Source organism: Falco punctatus, assembly GCF_963210335.1.
Source record: "Falco punctatus genome assembly, chromosome: 22".
In the NCBI taxonomy this organism is placed as follows: Eukaryota; Metazoa; Chordata; class Aves; order Falconiformes; family Falconidae; genus Falco; species Falco punctatus.
In genome coordinates this window covers 350,757-377,029 of record NC_137602.1, presented here as the reverse complement: position 1 = coordinate 377,029, position 26,273 = coordinate 350,757, and positions in this window count along the sequence as shown.

The window sequence follows — 26,273 nt, the reverse complement described above, 5'->3', positions numbered from 1 at the left end:
AATCAAGAATTAATATGTTCATTTATAGAGAAGCAGTGAGAACACAGTAACATGAAATACAACCAAGGAGGATGCATTTAGAAGACAAAAGAGCCCTGGAAGGGAAGGTACTTAGCTTTGTTCAGAATGCAAACTATAACACGCAGTTCTTGGAACTGGTGAGTTGCGCAGCTGAATGTTAAAAGAAATTAGTTCATACTGATATGGAGAAATAGTGTGAAATGGGGACAATGGACATCGATTGTGATTGTATATGTCTACTCAGGAATGTGGGTATGGTGACTGGTCATGGGTGCGGTGTCTGGTCACATAGGCACACAGCTCTGAGGAGACAACTACAGTTTTGAGGAGCCGCCTGCCCTTCTTCCTCTAACAAAGGGGAGACGGGGAGACGCCTGCCCTTCTTCCTCTAACAAAGGGGCTATTTAAAAAAGAATAAGAAAAGATGAGAGACATTCCAATGCTATCTAGAGGGAGGGAGTGCTGTCTCCTTGCTGGAGAAGATGGGATGGTCACAAGGACATGAATCACCTTTCCTTGCTGAAGAAGATCGGATGGTCACAAGGACATGAATCACCTTTCCTTGCTGGAGAAGATCGGATGGTCACAAGAACATGAATCACCTACAAACCTGCAAGACCACCACATTCCAGGAAACGGACTGATAAGCTAATTAACATACGAAGCGGGGTTTAGGTAACGAATATGTATAGGCGTTAATTGAATATTCATTTGTTTCATTGTATAAATGTGGGATGGTTCGTCACTTCGGGTATGCACGCTTGTGGAGGAGCGATCCCCCGTGCATCTGCGCGCAATAAACATACCTACTTTATAACTTTCGAGTTATAGAGTCTAATTCCGCACGTCACTTGTCTTTTACAATGCTTACAAAAATTAATAACTCGTTCGATTTCAGGGGTTCTTTTTGTGCAACAGGAAGGGGGAGATGTAGGACAAGGCCTCAAGGACAGGAGTCCAAGTACTGATAGCCTGATGAATAGAGACTTGTTAGAACTTGCAGGGTACAAGCCCTGGGAACCAAGGAACAAGCTAACTGCAGACCCCTGAGCCGTTACAGCTGAGGAGGCAGCCAGGCGGACAGAGAAACAAGTAGCCAGATAAGGGAATGGATGGCGCCGATATGTAACTTTGTTAATCAAGAAAGCCGCCTAGAAAGAAACCTCCTAATTTGGGAATAGAAATTATTGCTATGTCAAGGTAAACTAATAAGTTCCCATTGTTCTAACGCTGTGCCTTAAATATCAACCAATCAGTGTTTTTTACGCTTAAGATTTAACCAATCAGTGTGTAATATGTAGAAGGTAGAAACGTATGTAATTGTAAGAAAATCACTAATAAATGGACATTTGCTTGCATCAAGCTGCGTCCCGTCTCTTCATTCGCCGCAGGAGGCTGGTGGCTGAGCACAGTTTCCTGTGGTCCCTTGTGTCTCAGGAACTCACCATCCAGTGGGAAGGCAACGGCTGTGGAGGGAGCAGGGAGGTCATTCCTGCCTCCGGAGGGGACAGGCCAGGAGCAGGAATGTGGCTGGGAAAGGGACTGTGAGGTCACCTCTGAAAGAGCAGAGAGGTGAGCCCCTGCCTCATGGCTGGGACACGTGCTGTTAAGCTCCATCTGCCAGTGTCTCGGGCAGGCCAGCAGAAGGCCCCTGGGTGGCACATGGGCTGTGAGATCCCCTCTGCCTAAGGACCTGGGCTCCCTCCAGGAAGGGGCTTATTTCTTGCTTGTCACATCTCTGCTGCCTGAGTACGTTAGGCACAGCAGCAGGCACACAGGTTGGTCGTGTCTAGGCAAGAAGCTGAAAGGCTCGCAGCCTTGGAAGAGCGTGGTGAGGCCATGGCGTGGTCAGGGGAAAGGCCACAAGGAGGGTGCTGGGTCGGGATGCCCGCCTGAAGGGTGGTTTCCCAGGTGGTGGAGCTTTCCTTGGAGCTAGGAAAGAGCAGGGGAGAGAAGCACAGCCACACAGTGCATCTCGGACAGTGGAGAGTGGAGATCAGAAGGAGGAAATGTCACTCAAGGGCTAATGCTGTGGTAAGAGAAGTCCTCCACAAGGAGTAGAAGATCTGTGCATGTCTTTGTGTTTCAAGGAACAGAGTGTGAGGCTGGACAGACACCAGTGCATGTGTGGAAACGCCAGGGTGAGAGCAAGGTGGGGAAGCCAGGCGGGTGTCTGCAGCCTGCAGGGAAAAAGCAGCAGCTGTAGGACAGCGTAGGACACCCTGTGATGGACATGGCAAAGGGCACTGGCAAGGCTGGGAGTCACCGAGAGAAGCAAAGTCTTTGTCCTTGTGGTTACAGCCATTGTCTCTGCCACCGAGGCCTACGAAGAGGTAAATTGTTCTTAGCCCCTGGGGCCTCATGGCCTCCTTGCAGCCACTTGCAGGACACTCTTCTCCCCTTGAGCGATACTGCCCAGTGAAAGTTCCCAGCATTGGCCACAGCCTGCCACCCTGATTCCTGGCACCTGCACTCTGCTGCTCTCCTGACTCACCACCCCCCCAGGAGATGAGACTCCACCATTTCTTTGCTACGAGAGCCAAGGTGGACACGGATGATGCAGGGTTTCAGATTCAGCTGAGCATCACAGCTGTTGGCCCATCTGTCAGCTGTGCTAGAATGCCGATGCAAAGAACCTGCAGACACCTAAAGGAGCACTGTCACTGTGCTGTCCTGTGACTGTCGCGGGGGGGAAGGGGGGGATGGCCTGACCACTGGCATGTAGGATCCCTCCAAGACTCTCTCTTCCTGCCCTCCCTCCTTCTTCACTTACTTTGGTGTCTGTAGGGTTGTTTCTCTCACACATTTCTCACTCCTCTCCCTTACAGATGCTGCACACTGTGTTTTATCCTCTCTTCCACAGGTTATCAGAGAGGTGCCACTGGTATTGCTTATTGGCTCAGCTTTGGGCGGTGACTGGTCCGTTTCAGAGCCAAATGAAAGTGTCTTTTATGGACATGGAGTCAGCTGTTGATCCCTTGTCAACTTTGCCAGCCCTACAAACTCCCTGAGTACTCCTAAACCCTTGCCATTTAAACCCACTGGATCTTTAAAGTCCCCAATAAGATGTGAGGTTTTTCATTCTAAGGCTTCCTCACGCTGGTTAAATAAGAATTTTTTCCTCTTCCTCTCCTTGATTTAGGGTCTTTATGTCAGAGAAGAGATGCATTGGACCTCAGCTGTAGCACCAGGGCCAAGATCAGACGTGTAACAACAAATGGGGGTAACAAGTGCCCAGGGTCCCATGAAAGCAAAAGTTTGCTGCAGAGCATGCTGGGGTTGTTGGCAGGTGGCATTGTAAAGGTGAAATGAGATGTCCCGCAGGAAGGCAAACCATGCTGTCCTTGGGACCAGAGAGATGCAGGGCTGGACTGTGCAGTGGTGGCAGGAGAGGGCATTGCTGCAAGTGATATCTCTGCAGCCCCAGAGGATCTGTGGTTCAGGTGAAGCTGATGTCCAGGTAGGACCAAGTGCTTTTGAAAGTGTCCTTGTCTATGGACAACCCATGATCCAAGATCAATGTGAAAACAATTTGTCTGCTCCTCATCTGCATCACCGTGGGGATGACTATCTACAGTGCTGGCTAAGTGGGGAGGTCCTAGGAGACTGAAGGTTATTCAGAGTGGTGCCCACCTACAAGAAGGGTAGGAAGGAGGATGCGGATAACTACAGGTGGATCAACCTCGTCTTAGTGCCAGGGAAGGCTGTGAGCAAATCATCCTGAGCACCATCAATCAGCAGGTGGAGGAAAACCAGGAGATCAGGACTAGCCAGCATGGGTTTATGAAAGGCAGGTCTTACATGATGAATCTGATCTCCTTCTGTGACAAGGTGATCTGCCTAGTGGGTGAGGGAAAGGCTGTGCGTGCTGCCTACCTGGACCTTAGGAAAGGCTTTTGACTTCATCTCCCACAGCATTCTTGTGCAGAAACCGCCTGCTTATGGCTTGGCTGCATGCTCTCTATGCTGGGTTAAAGCTGGCTGGACAGCCAAGCCCCAGGAGTGGTAGTAAATGGAGTGACATCCAGGTGACGGCCCATAAGGAGTGGTGTTCCCCGGGGCTCAGTGTTGGGGTCAGTCCTGCTCCAGAACTTTATCAATGATCCGGCCAGGGGGATTGAGTGCACCCTCAGTGAGTTTGCATACAACAACAAGTTGGGTGGGAGGGCTGATGTTCTTGAGGGCAGGAAGGCTCTGCAGTGGGATCTGCACAGGTTGGACAATCTGAATGGGACCAATTGTATGAAGTTCAACCAGGAGAAGTGCCAGTTCTCCACTTGGGTCACAACAACCCCACACAACGCTACAGGCTTGGGGAAGAGTGGCTGGAAGGCTGCCTGGTGGGAAAGTACCCTGAGGGTGATGATTGATGGATGGTTGAGCATGAGCCGGCAGTGTGCCCAGGTGGCCAATATCATCCTGGCTGGTATCAGAAACAGTGTGGCCAGCAGGACCAGGGCAGTGATCGACCCCCTGTAGCCAGAATTGCTTCCCTGTACTCGGCACTCCTGAAGCCACACCTTGAACACCGTGTTTCTGTCTTGGACTCCTTACTTCAAGAGAAACCTTGACGTGCTGGAGTATGTCCAGAGATGAGCAGCAAAGCTGGTGAAGGGTCTGGAGCCCTGGTATGTTGAGGAGCAGCTGAGAGGACTTTGGTTCTTTACTGTGGAGAAGAGGAGTCTCAGGGGGGTTCTTACTGCTCTCTAGAAGTACCTGAAAGGATGTTGTAGATGGGTGGGGGTAGGTCTCTTCTCCCGCATAACAAGAGAAAAGGGAAAAAAGGAAACAGCCTCAATTTGCACCAGGAGAGGTTTACCTTGGGCATGAGGCAAAACATCTTCACTACAAGGGTGGTCAAGCATTGGAACAGGCTGCCCAGGGAGGCGGTGGAATCACCAGCCCTGGAGGTGTTTCAGAAATACATAGATGCAGTGCTTGGGGACATGATTTAGTGATGGAATTGACTATCCTGTGGTAAAGGTTGGATTTGATGATCTTTATGGTCTTTTCCATCCTAAATCATTCTGTTTCCATGATTCTATGACACTGCAAGCCTACCTAGACCAGATGCTGAGAAAGCTGGTCCAGCTTAGCCTGCCTCAGTATGGGGGTTGGACTAGATGATCTCCAGAGGTCAGTCCAACCTGAAAAAAAAACATAGAGCTAAAAGAACATATATAAATTGTGTCAGCACCAATACAGGAGTTCATGTGAAGAATGTTTCTCCATTCAAATTACTTTTCTGAAATGTATTTGACCAATCCGGGAGAAGCAAGCCTGCTTTTCTATGGTCAGGTGGTGGGCCAGAATGAGGGTGATGGGGAGGTATGGTATTAGGAGGGCAACTGGGTCTCAGGAACCCCTAATGCAGGAAGAAGGGCATGGCTGTGAAGGGGCCTGTGAGGCCAGTTCTGTCTCTGGAGGTGACAGGCCAGCAACAGGAACATGTGGCTGGGGAAGTCCCTCTGCCAAGGTACAGCATAGGACCTCTCCAGGAAAAGGGCTGGGATACAGGTTGTCATGTCCATTTTGCCTGTGGACACGACAGGACAGCAGCAGGCATGTGGCTTGGTCATGTCCCTGGAGAAGCTGAAAGGCCAGCAGGAGTCACGTGGTGTAGAAGACCATGTGCAGGTGACTTCACTTTGTTGAGGGGAAAGATCACGAGAAAAAGCAAACATTGTTGGTTCCCTGCATAAAGGGGGGTTCCTGCGACCATAAAGCTTTCCTGGGTAGTGGGAAAAAGCAGGAGAGAGGAAAATATTTCACAAAGCGTAATGTTGAAAATCGAGAGTGGCTTTCAAGAGGAAGAACTGTCACTCCAAGGGTCCTGCTGTGGTGCAAGAGCTCAGCCAGAGGGAGTCTGGGTCAGGCCATGGCTTTGTGTTTCAAGGAACAGCAAGTGAGAGTGGAGGTACATCAGTGAACGCATGGAACTCTTGGGGTGAGAGCAAGGTAGGGCAGCGAGATGGTGCCTACAGCCTGCACGGAAACAGGGGCAGGTGTCCAACCATGTAGAACAGCCTGTGGTGGAGATGGAAAAGGGTTTTAGCAAGGCCAGAAAGCATGAAGAGAACCCAGCTCTTTGTCCCCTTGGCTATGGCAGTTGTCTCTGACACTGAGGCCTGTGAGAAGACATGTTGTCCTCATGGCACTGGGTCATCGTTGCCTTCTTGCAGCCCCATGGGGAAACTGGAAGTTGTTGTGCCATTGTTGTCCTTAACATTGCATTGGATCCCCCACCTTCCATGGTCCCCAGGAAGAGCCCTGAGCCCTGTGTGAGGGACAGCACCGACCTTCCCACAGGCTGAAGGTCACGGCTTGGCCTTTCTGCTTCATCAAGCAAGCCAAGGCTTTGCTCAGCAGCAGAGCTGCCTGCACAGCGCCTTTGCCTTCCTGCACTCACAGCCTCCAAGGATGGGCTCTAACAAGGCCATGGGGAGGCTTTCTCAGTCATGGTCCTCAGCGGGGCTTGTTAACGCTTCCAGGGACATTGGGGTTTGCTTCTGACTTGGTGTTCTTGAGAGGTTTCTTCAGTCTCCTCTGAAGACCTCAAGTTCACAGCACCAAAGACACCCTGGGCTCATTACGAATCAGAAAGCCCTGAGAAGCCATGTCTCTCCCATCAGGGACATCTGGTCTTCAAGTCTTGCTTGCACAGGTAATGAGATAAGTTTCAGAAGTACAGTGATAGAGGAAAGCAGGTAATGACCACTCTGGAGAAGTGATAGAAGGCTTTTCCAATTGCTCTTGATGCAGAGTGTCTCCTTAATAGGCGTGGCCAGGTGGGAAATCGGTCCCTGGAGCTAAACACTGTTTGGACAGCCTTGCTCCTCAACTCTACAGCCCCACTATTTTAGTCCTCAGCCCCATGGGACTTACATCACTTTACATGAGACTTCTTCAGCCAACTCAGCAGATGAATATAGCAAGTGCTTGGCAGTAATTATTGCCTACTTTCCTTAGAGAACAAGGTGTTAAAGACAAATAAAAGAGGGATTGCTTATCGGGGTTGTGAGGGGGGGGAAACGGGTTAGAAATTAATAAATAAAAAATATATTGCTCAGCTGTATTATTGTTAGTTCAAGCAGATCCCCATGAGGTCTATTGCCACAACTGAAGAGTTGCCCATAGGGAATATTAGAGACAATACTGAAAGACAGTCCAGCTTTTCCTCTCTGAACCTTAAAGGAGAAGCTGCATAGGTAAAATGGATTGGCGTGATCACAGAGGAAGAGGAGAAAGGCATCTGGAGATGGACTTCTTAACCCAGAGCTGTAAATCAGGAAACCAGGATGTCAGCGTATTCCAAATGTCTTGAATTCCATAGAAGGTGTGAACTTCTTGGGACTCATGACAAATATTAGGATATTTACAAATCTTTTTTATATCAGCAGATTTTCCCCCACTTTCATCTACATTTACGGAACAACTGGTATTAACAACAGTACAGACTCTGCCTTCAGCCGCCAGCTTCATATCTAGTGCCATTCCATTTTGCGCAGCTATAGGGGCTATTCCTCAAACTCCTTCCTGCAAAGCCTTCATGGAACCTGCAGGGTCCTTGGCCATCTCTTCCATTGCTGTGCATCTCTTTATCGCTGCCTTCTCCAGTTCAGGAACCGCTGACCAAGGAGTAACCAAGGCCACAAGAGGGCTGATGATCTGGGCTATCATTGACATCCATTACACCTGAGAAGCTCATAGGCCACTAGGAGGCACATGGTCATGAAAGCAAGTTTGAGGTCCCTGGAGTCTCCAGTTTCCTTGGGGGATGGGCCATCAGCAGCCCAGCTGGTTATGGCTGCAGTAAGAAAGGCACTTGGACTCTGAGACAAAGTGTCATTTCAAATGGCCTTGGTTAGAGCAAACTCTCCTCACATGGAGACAATCGTGTCAGCTGTATGCCGTCCCTTCTGAGGCTGGAAACACAGAGTGTACAGTGTTGGGAGGGTGGTGCAGCAAGTGGTGCAGATCCTGCCTGCAGAAGGCTTATCCCACACTGCTCCTGTCAGCTCTTGAAGTGCTTTCTGCCAGGGAAACCCATTCTAGTCATCACTTCTCGTGTTCTAAGAGGAGATGTTCACTTGGGAGTTGGTAACTGCAGTCCCAGGCAAAGGTAGGGGCGTGGGGTTGGCCATTCACCAGCAGCTTCCTGCAGATTTCTTCTTCCAATATGGCTTGTTCTGCAACCCAGGGACACACTCAGCACAGCACAGCCTGAAGGTACGTGGAGCACAGCACAGGCCTGCTCAGGTTTCCTGTGACACTCATCACTAACTCCTTCATGTACAAAGGTCTTCTGCTCACATTCTCTGAACCTCCTGATGAAGGTTAGAAGGAGAACAACATCTCCTTTAGACTGCTAGAGAAAGAGACCTTTACTTGAAGTCCTTGGTTGAAGAGAAAGTGGAAGATGATCCCTCACCAACATGGCGCAAATGCTCTCATGGACTTGTTTTGAACAAAAGGACAATGTAGGAGTGGTGAAAATTCTGGACAACATCTTTGAGTCAAGCATGGGTGGAAGTGGAAGGGTAGAAAGCAAGGGAAGTCAGCAAGACAAATTTTAGAAGGGCTGAGTAGAGAGGAAAGATCACCTCCACCAACCCCTGGGCAGAGCTCTTCCTAATGCAGCCCTGGATGCCATTGGCCTTATTTGAAAGGTGCAAAGCCAGGAGAAGAAGAGGTTTTGGGGACACCTGATAACAGCTTTCCCATGTGTTCTTGGGTCATATCAGCAAGAAAAGGCAAACAGGTTTATGCCTCTTGTGCATGATGGGAGGATGAAGGCAATGGGCATCAGCTGAAGCAAGGGAAGACAATCTTTCTCCCCATAACAGCAAGGAAGCTGTGTATGACTGGGAGTGAGGTCAGTGAAGAGTCACTGAGATGCTCAGGGGCTGGAACACTTTCCTGGGAAGGGAAACTCTCTATGCTGGGTTAGAGCTGGCTGGACAGCCAAGCCCCAGGAGTGGTAGTAAATGGAGTGACATCCAGGTGATGGCCCATAAGGAGTGGTGTTCCCCAGGGCTCAGTGTTGGGGCCAGTCCTGCTTCAGAACTTTATCAATGATCCGGCCAGGGGGATTGCGTGCACCCTCAGTGAGTTTGCATACAACAAGTTGGGTGGGAGGGCTGATGTTCTTGAGGGCAGGAAGGTTCTGCAGAGGGATCTGCACGGGTTGGACAATTTCAATGAGTCAAGTTGTATGAAGTTCAACCAGGAGAAGTGCCAGTTCTGCACTTGGGTCACAACAAGCCCACACAACGCTACAGGCGTGGGGCAGAGTGGCTGGCAGGCTGCCTGGTGGGAAAGTACCCTGAGGGTGCAGGTTGACAGATGGTTGAGCATGAGCCATCAGTGTGCCCAGGTGGCCAATATCATCCTGGCTTGTATCAGAACAAAGGCGTATCAGAAACAGTGTGGCCAGCAGGACCAAGGCAGTGTTCGACCCCTTGTAAATGGCTGAAGCCAAACCTAAGACACTGTGTTGTCATTTTGGGCCCCTCACTTCAAAAGAAACGTTGAGGTGCAGGGGAAGGCTCCTTGCAGCTCTCACTCACCGCTGGTGGACCCCTTGCACTGGCAGACCCTGCAGGGAAGGGTGCTTGCCCACTACCCCATGATGCTTCTCCACAGCCACGACAGACCCCCAGTACAGCCCCACCAGCGTTCCCCGGGAAGGGGCATGTGAACGCCACACAGCTTTGCTACCCTGACAGCAAGACCAAGATTGACCTCTGGCCCAGACCAGAGAGTGGAGAGGACAAAAACAACCCAAAAGTACCCCAAGGTCCCCTCCCAACTCCACCCTCAAGGAAGGCTGGCCAGCACACAGATGTTGGCATTGCAGGGTTGGTGGTGCTGGCCCCGTGTCTTCCCCTTTCACATGAAATTCAACTCCCAAAACAAAACACAGCTGAAATAGGAAACTACGGTGGGAATGGGAAATCTGCACTGAGCACAGGAAAGCATCAGCAGGATGGGAAACCGTTGAGATGGGAAGTTGTTCCAGAATTAAAAGTCAAACCATCACAACGCTGGCTGAAGCAGGTGCTGGTAGAATGATCACCATGGGGACAGAACACTGTTTGCCCCAACAAATGCCAACTGGCCAGCCGCCACGGCACATATTGCAGCAAACTCCTCGTGGTGCTCCTGCCCTCCGGGTAACCCCCAACCAGCTCTGCCGGCCAGAATCTCACCCCATCACCCCCCTTTGCTTCCACCAAGAGAGATGTTCCCCCTCCAGCTGCCGATGGTGTCAGAGGTGCTCGGCATGAGCTTCAACACTCCGACCATGCCACCACCAGTCACTGCTGGCATGCTGCCCTCTGCCAAAACCACAACAAAGCCCCAAGGTGAGGTCTGGGAGTGGCAGAGCCCGCAGATGGGTGGCCGTGCCAAGGAAAGCTTGCATTGCCCTGGAGGTGGCTTGGATTTGTTGTCATTTTTGAGAAGTGGGGACCACCCCAGCAAGCCCAGAGAAGCCCCTGGACCTGCCCGAGCTGTGGCCAGATGCCTTCAATGAGGGCTCTCCTGAGCTGGCAGAGGACAGCCTGCAGTTTCAGGATGAGCATTTGTCCACCATGGACAGCAGTGACCCGCTCACGTGTCTTGACAGCATCCTGGAGCTCCCTGAAGTTCTCAACAGCTGCTGTTTGACAACCTTTCTCAACAAGCTCCCAGAGCTCTCAGAAAACGTGGCAAATGGTGGCTGCTCCATAGAGCAGACAGTGACTGCAGGGCTAGGGGACAGCAAAGACACCGACAGTGGTGTCCCTGACGTCCCTGTCTTGACCACCACCCTCACCTGACCTCTTGGAGTACATGATGGAGGGCGAATGTCCAAAAGAAAAAATTGGCGGCCATGACGCAGGACGACACCAATTCCTCCTGGTGGAAGGTGGCAACATCCCCCTGCCGCATGCTGGTCTGAGCATTGTTCTGTTTGTCTTCTCAGGAACAGAATTAAGACTCAAAACAGAGTCAAGAGCCAAGGAACTTTATTTGCCCAACAATCAGTCTGCGAATGCAAAGGGAGAGAGAGCGAGAGAGAAAGACAGAAAGAAAGGAAAGAAAGAAGGAAAAATAGAGAGTTCAGAGCAATAGCTACCACCCGGAGCTGCAGCATCCCGACAGTCCAATTTGTTTCTAAGTCCAGTGGCAGAACGTTCCGTCCAATGTTAGGTGGTTCCGTTTTTTATAGAGCTGTTACAAGCTGTTCTGCTACACCACACCTTCCACCCAGCAATGGTGTACATGCCCAACATTCCTCAGGGGCCTCTGGGCACCTTTATCCCCCCGACCCCCGGTCTGGGCACAAGCACAGGGGTTTGGTTAAGTTTTGCAGGATCAGCCTCCCCTGTTGCTCCATGGCGTCAGTCAGCTTCCTCCTTAAACCTCTGCAGTGGCAGTGGTGTGATCTTCCTGCCTTAAATCTCTTCTGTAGCAGTGATATCTTCCTGCCTTAACGACGTACAGATCATTCACTGCGGTGATGGCATGAGCTTCCTGCCATAGCAATGTTGAGAAAACACATCTGCTATGGCGATGGTGGGTCTCACCGGTGCAGTTTCTCACACCCCCTTGCTGGACCCCAAGGGGAAGCAGGGTGGGCTGGCAGCGCTCCTCCCCACCTGCCTGCCAGGGAGTCCCATGGAGCTCTCTCAGGTGGGTACGATGGACACTTCAGAGGAGAGCTGAAGTGTCCAGAAAACCAGAAGGGTCCAAAAGACCAGAAGACCAGGGGGTCCCCAGAATGGTCCCCCAGAGAGTCTCCTGCAGATCCTGCTTCAGAGTCCCCTGGCCAGACCCACGGCTGCCGCTCAGCATCATCTGCCCCACATGGCCCAATTGGTGGAGGAGGCACTGCAGAGGCAGCCCCGGGTCATTTTGACCCACTTGCAGTCACCACTGGGTGTCCCCTCCAGATGGGTGGTGCCCAGATCGAGCAAGGCTTCTGGCAAAAAAGCCAAGCACCCTGCACTGGCTGGTACCCCCAGGATGCTAAAGACCTCCCTACGAGACAGCATGACACCCAGGAAGTGCAAGAAGATGGTGGTCTGCTAGGTGGCAAAAAGCTCCAAAACCCTCTGGGAGGGGAACCTGGACAGGGACGGCACAACTGTGGGCTGTAGTGGGCAGCAGGTGGGCGGCAGCAAGCAGAGGGCCTCCAACAGCGACTCTGTGCTCACCAAGTGAGCCAGAACCCTGAGGGACTCCAGGAGACAAAGTGCCCCACACCGCCCTGACCGCTGTTGATATATTGATAGAGAAGGTGTGGAGCACAGATCCCTGTGACGTGTGACCTGCACCCGCCCACTACAGCCCCAGCCCTCTACCATATCTCTCCTTAATTCATTAAAGGCTTGATGTTCCGTGCACAGTGCCTCTGCTTGCGGTCATTCACGCAGTGGGAGACAGGGATTAATGCAGCCCCTGCCGCATGCAGAGAACTGACCTTCCACACACCCCTGTCTAGGTGACACCTCCACCGACATGACCCACACTCTAAAGCAGTTTCAAATGAAGGGACTTCCCATCAAGGGAGGCAGCCTTGGCAGGGGTGAGAAACAAAGACCAGGTCGTGAAAAGAACACCATTAGCTAAGTTACGCAGGAAGAAGCCTTCCAATGAGGAAAGTTCTGGCTGCAAGAGAACACAAGCTGGTAAGGTCTTGGGATCCACTGACACCAACAGAAAATGAGTTAAAAATAGGACAAAGATAATTGCGGCAGTGGGAGATGGCGACCTCCAACTCAAATAGTTCCACCCGAAAGAGGCCAAGACCCTGCTTGGAGAGCATGCGTAGTTTGGTAAAACACGTCAGTAGTGCTATTGAGGATGCATACGTATTTGCATTAGAAGTGAAAAACCAGTAACCAAACCGTGTATGACACATGACTATGCAATATATGGCACTCTGAGAAAGGCCTCGAAACCCTTCTCAGTATTCCAATTGGATCAAAAAAATTTCTGTGCGCTTTTTAATTGATGGAGCTGTCCAAATGTCAGTAGTCACTGCTGACCCGGCCAAGGCATTACATACACAACCTGGCTGCCCCAAAGTAAGGTATACCGGAATAGAGGGAGTAAGTAAGGAAAGCTAAGTGGCCAAAATTAATTTATGGCTACCCCGCCCAGGAAAAACAAATGGCAGATGCAGAAGTGCTTGCTGGAGAAGCTGAGAGTAACATTTTGGGATCTGACCTGCCATATGGTCTGTGCTGGAAAACGCCCGGCTGGTCTGTATGGTCTTTTGCTTCTTTGGTGACAGCAGATGAGGAAGACAATAGGGAGACCCACATAATTACTGGGTGGATGTGGGAGAAAAATGGAACAGGGAAATTAATTTGTCTGTTACAACCATCCACACCTCTTCCTCGCTCTCCAGTTACCAGTTAAAACAATGCCCCTTGCCAGCAGCAGCAAACTCCGCTATGGATGGGGTGGTGGCACATTTAGAAAAGAGAGGTATCAGCACTAGAGCCCACTCTCCATACAGTTTTCTGCTCTGACCAGTCAGAAAGCCTTACGGGCAATGGCACCTAACTCTCGATAGCCGCAAGTTAAATGCTAACTCCCTTTTAGTGTGGCAGTGCCCAACAAGACCCAGCTGGTGACACAAATACAGGGAGCCTCCCTGATTTGGAAGGCTTCTTTTGATATGGGAGATAAGTTCCTCTAGATTCCGCTCCACATCCAAGATAAAGCCCAGTGTGCCTTTACCTGGAAAGGGACTCAGTACGTTCTCAATAGGCCTCTGTAAGGATATAAACACTGCCCTGCTATTGCTCACAATGCTCTGGCTGTAGTCTTAGCACAGATCTATTCCACCTGGCATCACAGTGTATCGGTACATTGATGGAATCCTCAGCGGGTGAGAAGGGACAGAAAGCATTAGAGAGACAATGAAAACCATTTGGGAAACACTGATCAAGTTGGACTCAAAGTCCCAGAATCAAAGTGCCAAGGGCCAGCACAAGAAGGTAGATTCCAAGGAGTCTGGGTGGGTTAGAGGAGCTGCCTCTGTTGCACCAGAGACACTGGAACAGAAAGCATCTGGGCACAATCCATCTAGTATGCTGGAACTACAAGTTTGCATTCTGGTGTAACCGTATTCTTGCCTTTTCTGTCATTGCTCAGCCCTGGTATAATTTGTAAAAAAAGGGAAAATCATGGCAGTGGACATCTGATCAGCTCTGTGGTACCGTCATGTTCCCATTCCTATTCAAATACAGGAACTTATGAGTAAGCATGGGCTAATTCCTGGCACACCATGATTCGCACAGTAGCCCACAAATCCCTCAACTAGATTTGTTCTGCCTGTATTGATGACAGTTGCATGGCTCTACATTATGAGGGAAAGTAGATTACACAGCTTGCTCGTTTGATGTGCAGGGCTGTGTTTCAAAGGACTATGACAAGCCCAGAAGAGCACAGCATAGTACGGCTTACGAATCAAGTAAATATCACATTACAAACCATACTGCATGTGGCTTCACGAGAAACTGGGGTTTATGTAGGTGCATGGGAAGCAGGTCTGTTGCTCAAAACACAGCAAATACTGTTTAAAAGTATTCATATACTGAAACAATAAGATGACATACTTTTTCATTTGTCTCTAAATCCCCATGTAGATGTAATTCCTGAAATCGTACAGCTTGAGGCACTTTTCATGTAAAGCCAAGAAAGCTCAACTCAGAAGGCAAAGAACCTTATTAACAGAACGGATCATCTGCGACTACAAGACACCTTCCCTCTCATTGAAACAGAACAGCATGGTTAAAAGCAGGTTTTAAATTCCACGTGGAGATATTCAGAGCTTGAAAACTACAGGACATACTTTTTTCAGCAAAAAATATTCCATTCCTTTCCACTTCTCTGTCAGCCTTACCCTAGTGTTTCTTATTTTTCATGCTGCAGCACAGAAAGCCAGTCCCCACAGCTGCACAAAGGCTTCCACTGCCAGTGCGCAAAGCATTGAGGAGTCTGGGCTCCGTCTTGGCTGTACAGGAATGACCCACCTCAAATGCACTACACAGCTTGCACCTGGGGGTATCACAGAGTGATACTTAATCACTGATTTTCCTCCCAGTAATAACAAAACAAAACAAAAGAAAACAAAACAAAAAACCCAAACCAAAACAAAGCATAAAAAAAAAAAAAAGGGGAAAAAAAAAAGAAACCCTCCTTGCTTCCACAGGTCTTCTTCCCGGGCGAGAGGTTTATGGAAGTGACGACTGATTTCACCCAACTTACAAGCCACCTTCTGAACAATTTTCAGAGCTGTCCAAAAAAACCCCAGATCTTACACATCAATCAGTCCAAAGACAGAGGTCTCTGCACTACTAGGACACAGGCAGGAACACTTGGATTTACTAGACACCTTTGTAAAAGCAAAAGGCATTACACAACCGTACCAGATCCTTGACCAAAAGACTTTTCAAACCACCTGTTTGTTGACACAGTCCCTGCACTTCAACTCTTCCACCCATGACAATATTCTCTCAGGGATCAGACTTGCCTGCTCTGATCAGAGAATCAGTCAGCACAGTTCACTTTGAACCAAGCTAAAAACAAGGCCCAACCTCTACATTCACACTTGGGATACACGGCTCCTAGCGCAGGGCTCACACTGCGGTCCCACCTGAGGTACTGTCCCGATCCGATATTGGAAGTCGATATTGGGGATGGTTCTTAAACAATCCCAAGAATTAGATTAAGGCACAAACGAGGCCGGATGCCATACAAGCTTACAAGTTTTATTCTCTACAACAACTGATACTTGCGATAGGACAGAGAGGAAAAGAGAAAGTCAGAATCCCTAAGCAAGAGAACGGGAGAGGCGCATCTATTCATCACCACCAATATAGGACTCCAGTGATGTATTGTCTCGGCGCGGTTGTCCAAGTCCCAGACTCTGTGGAGGTGAGCGAGCGGGTGGAGCAGGTGGAGTTGGTGAAGTCCGTGGAGACCTCTGAGTCGCCGAGCACAAGAGTGAGCGGAGCCCCAGCAGTTATAGGTTTCAGTCCACACCATTTCCCCGAAAAACCGCCCAGTTCTCTGAAATAGTTTAGTTTGCACCATTTTTGCCCGCGCGCCCAGGTGTTACTGTGCTGGCTCCCCAGCCCCAGTTCCGACGGGCAGCGTGTCTCCGGCGGCAGCCATCCCGACTGAGGCTTTTTCTTGCCAACAACAGGATGCTGTGGTCACAAAGTAGGTAAACAAAGTCCCTTCTGCTTGGCAACAGGAAAATGGCGGTCGTGAAACAGTGATGTTGAGACAATTTTATTTTCTGTCCTTACATACCAGGGCATGCTGGGAGCTGTAGGCCTGGGGATGCCAGGTGGCCATGTTGTTCCCAGGGCATGCTGGGAGCTGTAGGCCTGGGGCTGCCCCACGGCCAGGTTGTTCCCAGGGCATGCTGGGAGCTGTAGGCCTGGGGCTGCTGGCAGCCATGTTGTTCCCAGGGCATGCTGGGAACTGTAGGCCTGGGGCTGCCCCATGGCCATGTTGTTCCCAGGGCATGCTGGGAGCTGTAGGCCTGGGGCTGCCCCATGGCCAGGTTGTTCCCAGGGCATGCTGGGAGCTGTAGGCCTGGGGCTGCCCCATGGCCAGGTTGTTCCCAGGGCATGCTGGGAGCTGTAGGCCTGGGGCTGCTAGCAGCCATGTTGTTCCCAGGGCATGCTGGGAGCTGTAGGCCCGAGGCTGCTGGCAGCCAGGTTGTTCCCAGGGCATGCTGGGAGCTGTAGGCCCGGGGCTGCTAGCAGCCAGGTTGTTCCCAGGGCATGCTGGGAGCTGTAGGCCCGGGGCTGCTGGCAGCCAGGTTGTTCCCAGGGCATGCTGGGAGCTGTAGGCCCGGGGCTGCCCCATGGCTATGTTGTTCCCAGCGCGTGCTGGGAACTGTAGGCCTGGGGCTGCCCCATGGCCATGTTGTTCACAGGGCACGCTGGGAGCTGTAGGCCCGGGGCTGCCCCATGGCCAGGTTGTTCCCAGGGCATGCTGGGAGCTGTAGGCCCAGGGCTGCTGGCAGCCAGGTTGTTCCCAGGGCATGCTGGGAGCTGTAGGCCCGGGGCTGCCCCATGGCCATGTTGTTCCCAGGGCATGCTGGGAGCTGTAGGCCCGGGGCTGCCCCATGGCCATGCTGTTCCCAGGGCATGCTGGGAGCTGTAGGCCCGGGGCTGCCCCATGGCCAGGTTGTTCCCAGGGCATGCTGGCAGCTGTAGGCCTGGGGCTGCCCCATGGCCATGTTGTTCACAGGGCATGCTGGGAGCTGTAGGCCCGGGGCTGCCCCATGGCCATGTTGTTCCCAGGGCATGCTGGGAGCTGTAGGCCCGGGGCTGCCCCATGACCAGGTTGTTCCCAGGGCATGCTGGGAACTGTAGGCCCGGGGCTGCCCCATGGCCATGTTGTTCCCAGGGCATGCTGGGAGCTGTAGGCCCGGGGCTGCCCCATGGCCATGCTGTTCCCAGGGCATGCTGGGAGCTGTAGGCCCAGGGCTGCCCCATGGCCAGGTTGTTCCCAGGGCATGCTGGCAGCTGTAGGCCTGGGGCTGCCCCATGGCCATGTTGTTCACAGGGCATGCTGGGAGCTGTAGGCCCGGGGCTGCCCCATGGCCATGTTGTTCCCAGGGCATGCTGGGAGCTGTAGGCCCGGGGCTGCCCCATGACCAGGTTGTTCCCAGGGCATGCTGGGAACTGTAGGCCCGGGGCTGCCCCATGACCAGGTTGTTCCCAGGGCATGCTGGGAGCTGTAGGCCCGGGGCTGCCCCATGGCCGGGTTGTTCGCAGGGCATGCTGGGAGCTGTAGGCCCGCGGCTGCCCCAGGGCCATGCTGTTCCCAGGCTGTGCTGGCAGCTGTAATTGCCCACCCTCCGCCTCCTGGCAGCCACGTTGGGCTGGGGGGTCACAGTCTGTGTTGGGTCTGCGGCCAGGCTGAGTGGGGGCTGGGGCCGGCCATGGGGCGAGGGAGGCCCTTGGGCCGGCGCAGGGGTGTCTCCTGCCTGCTGGCTGCTCGGGTGTGTGTGTGGGGGGGAGCTCCCACCCCCCAGCGTGCCGGGCCCCCGGGCAGCTGGAGTCAGGCTGGGCTGGGGAAGCCCTGGGGGAAGCCCAGTCCCCTTGAGGGACTGGGAATATGCAGCTGCCTGGGAGAATTACCAGCCAGAGTATGCGTGTTCAGGCCTTGCTTCCCTTGCTGGAAAATAGTTCATTTTTATATACAGCCTCTCACCACCGAGACCCAGGCAGTAGGGATTGTGCCCTGTGGGGAGCAGCCTGGTGACTGGAGCCTGCTGCCCTTCAGTGGCAGAGCTGGATGCTTCTCGCTGACAGGATGAAGTTGTAAAGAGTCATCAGGAGAGGCTGCAGCTAAAGCAGTGATTAACTAGACCTATTGAGTAAACTCAGCAAAGGGTGGCAAGCCTTCTGAGGCACCTGGGCTATCACAATAGCCAAGGGAAGTGGGGTAACAGAGCACTGCTGTCAAAACCATATAGCACCGAGAATAAATGAGGTTCTATAATACAAGCAGAGTGCATGTGCCCCAAGAAAGTTCAGCAACTTGTTGACCACCAGTAGTCTCAAAAGACCCCAAGAAAGCCCCACAGGAGCAAAGTGACATACACAAGTGCCTTATGCATATGTAAATAATTTCAGGGAACTATTTAGTGTGAAGTAAAACTTGCCATCTGAACATGCCCAGAAAGGACCCTGAGGGGCTGGATATTGAACGGTGGAGCGTGTTGATAGGTCACAGTTTTTTTCTTTTCCTTCCCTCACAAAATTCCACTTTGTTTTGATAGTAAGTGAAACCACATATATTTCAATGTGTTTTCTCGATTGGTAGTTTTTGCCCAACATATGGGATCTCCAGGTTTAAACCCTGGTGCAAGAAAACCCCAACAAGGTCACATGTCTGGAATAAAGGTTTGCAAGTCTGGGGTATACCATGGTTCTATTCCACGACTCACAACTAATTGTCCACAAACAATTCCTGAGGAGAGTATTCTCCTGGGGTAAGGGATTTATTTCCCGTGTTTCAACTCTATTATCTGTATTGGACAAAAAGTGTTTAAGGGACCAAGCCCCTACCCCATTTGTTAAGCATTTGAATATGCCAACCCGGGAACAACAGGACTTTGTGTTTGTGGTGTATGGATTAACTGTGGCGTCTCAATACATACTGGATCCCCCCTTTGCAAGAGGTCCAAGTCCCCTGCCCAGTAGGCATCTCGTTGAGGGGCCCACCAGGACCTCCTCTGCCAAGCTGCTTTCCAGCAAGGTGACCCCTGACTGTGCCGGGGCCTGGGCTTGTTCCTCCACAGGCACCAGACTCGGCACTTGTTGGACTTGATGAGGTTTCTTCTGGCCCCTTTCTCCAGCCCAGCCCGGTCCCCACACGCCACCCACTGTGGTACCAGACACCCCCACCCCCTGTTTTGTGGGTGCCAGCCGTGCCCAATGCCTGCTTGTCCCCACTGGGTTCAGGCACTCAGAGTGACACAGCCCCAGCTGCGGGACGGATGGATGAGCCCCAGCACCAGGATAGAAAAAAGACTGAACATTTCAGATGGGGGGCAGCCCAGGGAGTTCCCAGCCCTGCACCCTGCCAGCCGCTCACTGGCAGGGAAACCCATTGCTCTTCTGGGAGCAGCGCTGCCACCACGGGGGCTTGCAGAAGCAGATGCAGTGGGGCCAGCAGTCGCATCTCCACCAAAGCTTTGAGCAGCCCCACAGCCAGGAGCAGCCCTCCTGCAGGCACAGTCCTGCCTGGCACAGTCCTGAGGCTGCCTGCCCACGTGCCCTGCCCACGGGCACCCGGTGCTGGGGCCTGGGCTCTGCTGGGGTGCTGCTGCCTGGCCCCACATGGATGGTGCTGCCCAGGCCCATGGAGCTGATTCTGTCTGGTGTCATGGGGCTCCTCTTCCTCATCCCCACTGGGCTCCTTCTGCCCATCCGCATAGGGCTGCTTCTGCTTGGCACCGTGTCCTGCCCTTGGTCTTTGTCCCCATCTGCTGTCTTCCCTGAGTCTACATCTGCCCCCAGCAGCTCCACTCGAAGGCCCTGGGGCCACCCTCTGGGCTGCAGCAGGCCTCGTTAGAGCGGCTCCTCTTTCCTAGCGGGGGGGAGGAGGGCACTGCGGGGGGGGTCCTACCACAGACTTCCTTTCGAAACTTGGCCATCATCACTTGGAAACTTTTTGTACTGCTTGGTCACGATGAGGGTGTCCTGGATGGTGCAGATGAGCTCCTTGGTGAGGTTCTGTGTAACCACAGCTATGGCTGAGGGGCTGCCGGGGGTGGCTTCACATGGATGGGGCTCTGTGCTGTTTCACTGACATCCATGAGGAACTCCTGCTGGGTCCTGGCCAGGGGCAATTCCCAGCTTCCCCACTGGCACCCAGTGGCCCTGAGGGACTGGGAATGTGCTATGCAGGTTAGTGCCACTGGCTGTGCCATCACAGCAGGCCAGTGGTCTGGGATACGGTAGAGGGAGCCCAGGGTAGAGGAGCCACTGCATGACAGGGAGGGCAGCAGGGCCCGTGGGGACTGGTGGTCCCTCCGCAGAACATCTGCACTTGCCCTGCAGTGGAGGACGGGGAAGAGAGAGAAGGCTGTTGCCCTGCAGTGCTCATGCACATCTGCAAGCCCACGTGTGGAGTTCCAATTTCTGCTGGTGAGGACTGGCAGGTTTCTTGGACAGGGAGACTGGGAGGGCAGTCAGACGTTGGGTTGCCTGAGGATCCTGACATCATCTTCCTCAGCCAAAGTGCCACGAGTCCCAGAATCACACAGTGGTCGTTGTTGGAGGGAACCTCCGGAGATTATCTAGTCCACCCCCCTGTAAAAGCAGTCTGTGCTAGAGCAAAATTCTGTGCAGGTGGCATTGGAACATCTCCAGAGGCCTCTCTGGGCAGCTTGTGCCAGTGATGTTAGTTGGAGTGCTGTGTGAGGGTCCCTGCGCTGGTGGGGGGCAGTGCCTGTACCAGCTGCAACATCAAGGCACTGCAAAGGGGCAGGGAGATGATGAGCACAACAAGCCCATGCCACGCTCCCTCCCCCCACGCATCACAATGCCTCTTGCCAGGTCCCTGATGGCTGTGGAGGCCACCTGGCCCTGGGCACCCTCTGCCCCAGAGTGCGCTGGAGCTGTCTTTGCCCTGGAGCTGTCTTAGGCTCGCTCTAGTCCACCCAGGATGGCTCCTGAGCCCTTCCTTGCACCCCAGACCCCTCTGCAGGGACTCTAGCACCAAAAGAAAGCCCACTGGACTCGGGGCCTGGCCCCCTAGATTCGGCCATTCCCCTTGAGTCTCCACGGCACCCCTCCATAGGTGTCTGTAATGCCCCAGAGCCTTCTGTTGCTCTCTAGCCAGATCATGGGAGCCCTCCCGAGGCAGTCAGGGTGACCCAGGCACTCTGTTTGTCCCACAGTCCCTCAAGGAGCCCTGCAGGGTCCCTCTGGCCCCCTTAGCGCCTCTGTACTCTGCCTGGAAAAATTGCTGAGTGCATCATGGGGCAGGGACATGGCAGAGCAGTCAAAGGAGCTGCTGTGCTTTCACTGGGTACCTGGAGACCCGTGGGACAAAGTTACGATGGACTCTCCTCTAACTTCTCCCCTCCTTTGCTCAGTCTTTAGGCTTCATGGTACATTTCATATTCGTTGTTATATACAGGCTTGGCTTGTGTATGCTGAAGGAGGTCTGAACTAGATGAGGTCCCAGTCAGCCCCTCTCTCCAGCCTGCCCAGGTCCCTTGGGATGGCACCATGATGCCCTGGCCTAAGTGCTGCTCCTCCCGCTTTGGTGTCATTTACCAAAGTGAGGGTGCCTTCTGCCCCATCATGGAGACCATTAATTAAGGAAGGTGTCAAAGAGGTTTGCAGCCAGTACTGACCCCTGGGTGCCACCGCTAGTTCCTGGCCTCACACCAGACTTGGTGCCACCAAGCAGCACCCGCTGGGCCCGGCTGTTCAGTCCTTTTCGGTCCTGCTCGCTGTCAGCTCACCCAGCCCTTTTCCATTTGAGTGACTTGAACTCCATGTTTAAAAGGAAGAGATGTCAAGAGGGGCCCATGCAAGCACACAGCTTTCAAAACCCCATGGCATAAACTTCCCACACCGGGTATTTCCACCAACTCCCCCAAAACCTAGAGAAGTACATGCCCCCTCAGTGACTTGTGCAAGGCCAGCAACTGCTTTTAATTCTGGCTTTGGCTTCTCTGCCGGTGGGTTCCAAATGAGTGTTGTTTTTGCAAGGTGATCCCCAAAGCAGAAGAGAGATTAAAGCTCTTCCTCGATGGTCCTGTGGGCAGGTGGGCCAGCTGGCGGAGCTGTCCCAGTCTCTGGAAGCTCCCTCTGAGCTCTTGGTGACCACAGGCAGCACTGGGAGGAGGGACAGGGTGGGCTGCTGGTGTTTTTTGTGCAGCTTGTTCAAAGTTGGAGTCACTTGCGGTGCTTCCTGGATCTTCCTCCTCCTCCTCCTCCTCTCTGATTTTCCATGATACAGATGCTGTGCTCCACGCTCATCCAGGCTTGCAAACTGCCCATGTCTCCACCACAGCACCCTGAGTATTTCTCTCAGCTGCATCTGTAGGCCACTGAAATGCTCCTCCTCCTCCTTGCTGAGTGGTGGTACTCTGTGTACTCCACAAGCCAGCTGTGGGGATCATAGCCACGCTGTGGAGATCTGCTCCGCTCTCTCTGCCTCAGCAGGGTTTGCTCCCGAGTAGCGCTGGGTGCAGGATTTTGGGAGCTGCTGTTAGAGGTCCCTGGAGTTGCGTTATCATTGGGAGCATGGTCATAACTTGGAGGACTTGTTGTTCTCCTCCGCCTTGCTGAGGGGGCGTACTCTTTGTACTCCACAAACTGGCTGCGGAGACTGTAGCCACGCCGTGGAGATCTGCTCCGCTCTCTCTTCCTCACCAGAGTTTGCTCCCGAGCATCCCTGGGTGCAGGAGAATACTGGGAGCTGCCACTGGAGCACCCTGGAACTGGGTTATCATTGGGAGCGTGGTCACAACTTGGGAGACTTGTTCTCCTTGTCCTCCTTGCTGAGTGGTCATAATCCATGGTGTGCACGAACCAGCTGCGGAGATTGTTTCCCCGCTGTGGGGACCTGCTCCGGGTCCTCTCCCTGGCACTGTTCCCCTGGCAGCGGGAAGAAGCGCTGAATCCGTGCTCCTCTTTGTCATCCTGTTCTCGTACACTGTGAAGTGCACAGTGTCTTGGTTGACACCAGTCTGGGCATGCAGCTTTTTGTCTAGCCAGCAGCCTTCCACAGCCGCAGAAGAAGCGATACAAGCATGAGCCCATGTAGGAGGCGATGCTGAGCCCGCCTGCCCAGAGGAGCCACAGCCAGCCTGCAGCTGCCTCCCATGGACCTGTTGCAGTTAGCTGGTTGGTGCTGGCTCCTGTGAAGGAGCTGCTGTCCTCTGGAGTGTCCTCCATGCTCGTCGCCATGTCCTGCCAAGAGAGCTGTGAAAAGGTCCTGTCCTTTCCTCCTGAAAGGACCAGAGCAGTGGGGAACCCCCAGAGCTCTCTGAGGGGACAGCTAAAGACCTCCCAAAGGCCCTCCTGGACGGCTTGCAAAGGCACATAAGTAGGATGGATCTAGGTGGGATGCTTTGAGCGGGAGCAGTGTTGCAGCCGTGAAGAGAGCTGCAGCGTGTGGGGGCAAGGAGAGCAATGCCAATACCCCAGAAAGAAATCCACATTGCATCTGGTGCCCTGACCCACCTCCCCGGGGTTACCTTAGTCCAACGAGGCTGATCCTGTGGTCCCACAGGACCCGTCTGCTGGCTGCTCGTCCCCCACTGACTGAGGAAGGAGCGGGCATATGATCCTCTTGGTGAGGATGAAAAACCCAGAGGCCAGCAGTCACCATCAAACGTGTTCCAGTGGTCATTTTAACTGCCTGTAGCAACTGTCAGCAGCAGAGCCCTCTGGCTCTCCAGCCCACACTTGCCCACCCTGTCTGCAGGAGTGACTGGTGTCTGGCCGCTACTATAATGGTTGCCTTTGCTGGGCTGTGCTTCTGGTCTCCCTTCCTGACCCATCAGTCAAGGTGGGCTTCGGGTCAGGCTACGCTGAGCTCAATGCCTCGGCCTGCCACCTCCCTACTTCCCTAGCCTAGGCGATGGCAAAAAAATAGGAATTACCAAACAGGAACTGTACCCATAGCGCCTGTCTGGCCAGCCTAGAAGGGTGGAAGAGCTCAGCATAGAGCTTGGGAGGTAGAGAGTGGCCTCCACTTTTATCCCCAACCTACGTCTTCTAGGACCTGTCCCACAAGCAAAGTGCTAGTTACCTTTGGAAGAGGGTGGAAGCTGAGGAGCAGTCAGCAGGAAAGGAGAAATGTTTAGAAAGAGGTAGCCACGCAAGTAGCTCAAGAAGGAGCCGAGTTATCCTGACGGGCAGCTCAGCCCAACTGGCTTTGGCCGTCCCGCTGCTCAGGATGTCCAGCCCTGGCCAGGTGAGGTCACAAGTTCCGGGTGGGTGCCGCATCACTGCCCCTTTGTGACACGGGGCTGCACGGCAACACACTGTGGCCAGGCAGCTGCCCCAGCCTGGGCACCTCCCCTGCAGCCAGCAGCCGGTGCCGCTGGGCTTCCCCACGTGCTGCTGGCGAAGGGCTGCTCGGCCGCCGGCACAGTTCCCACCTCTTCCCCGCTGCGCACAGCCAGAGGAGTCAACGCCTGCCCCGGGCTGGAAGCTGCCCGTGCACAGCTGTGGCTGGCACCGTCGCGTTGCGCAGGGTTTCTTTGCCATTCGTCCCAGCTACAGGACTGTGTGCGTGAGACTCGTGGAGCAAAGCACCTGCCCATGACTTACATCTGCCCCCAGGACTCAGCCTGTGCTTGGGACATCCACTTTGGCCACAGCCTCGCTTGCGTGGCTTTTTGTCATCATGTGCCCCTGGGGATGGCTGGTGTTTCCCCTCCTGGCCTGGGGAGGCTGCTTTTGCCCCTTGTCCACACCAGGTACCTGGGTTGACTCCTGCCCTGCTCAGGGGGCTCTTTATGCCCCTGCCCTCATTGGGGTGGCGAGCTTTGCTCCTGCCCCTCAGGGGACATTGACTTCTGTCCCTGTCCTGCTCAGGGCATCTTGCCCTGCCCCTCCCCTGCTGGGGGCAGCCGTTTTTGCCCCTGCCATAGCAGGACACCAGGACTCCAGTGCTGTTTTCCTGGCACCAACTACCAGCGCAGGCTGGATCTCAGTGTCACACCACCTCGCTGCTCAGGACAAAGTCAGCTCCGCTCCAAGTCTCCTTCAGCGCTGTTCCTCCAGCTGGCATCTGACAGGCGTAGGTGCAAATTTCCCTCCCTGCTGAGCTGGCTGCAGGGCCAGGCCGCAGGAGCTGGCAGCACCCAATGCCACCCAGGGAAGTGAAGGATCCCGGCAGCTGGATGTCAAGTAGGCTGTGCCTCTTCCTCCCGTTCCTCACTCACACACTTCAGCTACAGCTCTTGTGCTTGGGCACATGGCGAACCGTTATGCTTCACAAGATGCCGCAGTCAGCGGGATGGGTTGTGTGAACGTGGCTGAAAAGTTCCTGTGCCCCGACAGGCTCCCTTCACAAAGGCATCTTGTTCCTGAGATAACCTGGTCAGAGTGGTTTTCCGTATTTGGCTTTTTAGTGGCATTGCACTAAACAAAACACCGTAACCAGTAGTTACCTGGAGGAGGAAAATAAAAAAGGGGGAGGGAGGGGCAGCAGAGAAAGGGAAAGGAGAGGGCCTGCACTGTTTCATGTTCCTTGGAGACCCCAGGGAGGATGCAGCAGGGAAAATTTCCCCAAGAAGTCCCAATCACCGCTCGTTTCCCTGTGTGGTCATAGACCCCAGCCCCAGCAAGGGACCTTTGCTGCATTGTCATGTCTATCCTTCTTGGTGGCTTAGTGAGACCAAACTCCTTTGCCATTTTCAATATAAAGTGATTCATTTTCCTACAGACATTTCTTACACACAAGTGTCCCATAGCCCTTGCCACAGTTGGTCACTCAGCCAAGGCCGTGGTCAGAGACTTCCAGCCAGATCATGTGCTCATGGCCTTGTTTTGACAAATATTGAAACAGGCCAAGGATTGCCATCCAGCAGCAGCCCTGGGCCCAGCGCGCCGGCCTTTCACTCTAAATGATTCCTCAAATAAACTCCCAACTCTCTCAGCCTCTCCTTGTCCATAATGTGCTCCAGGTCCCACCCATCCTTCTGGCCTCTTCAGGACCTGCTCCAATCTGTCGGGGTCTTT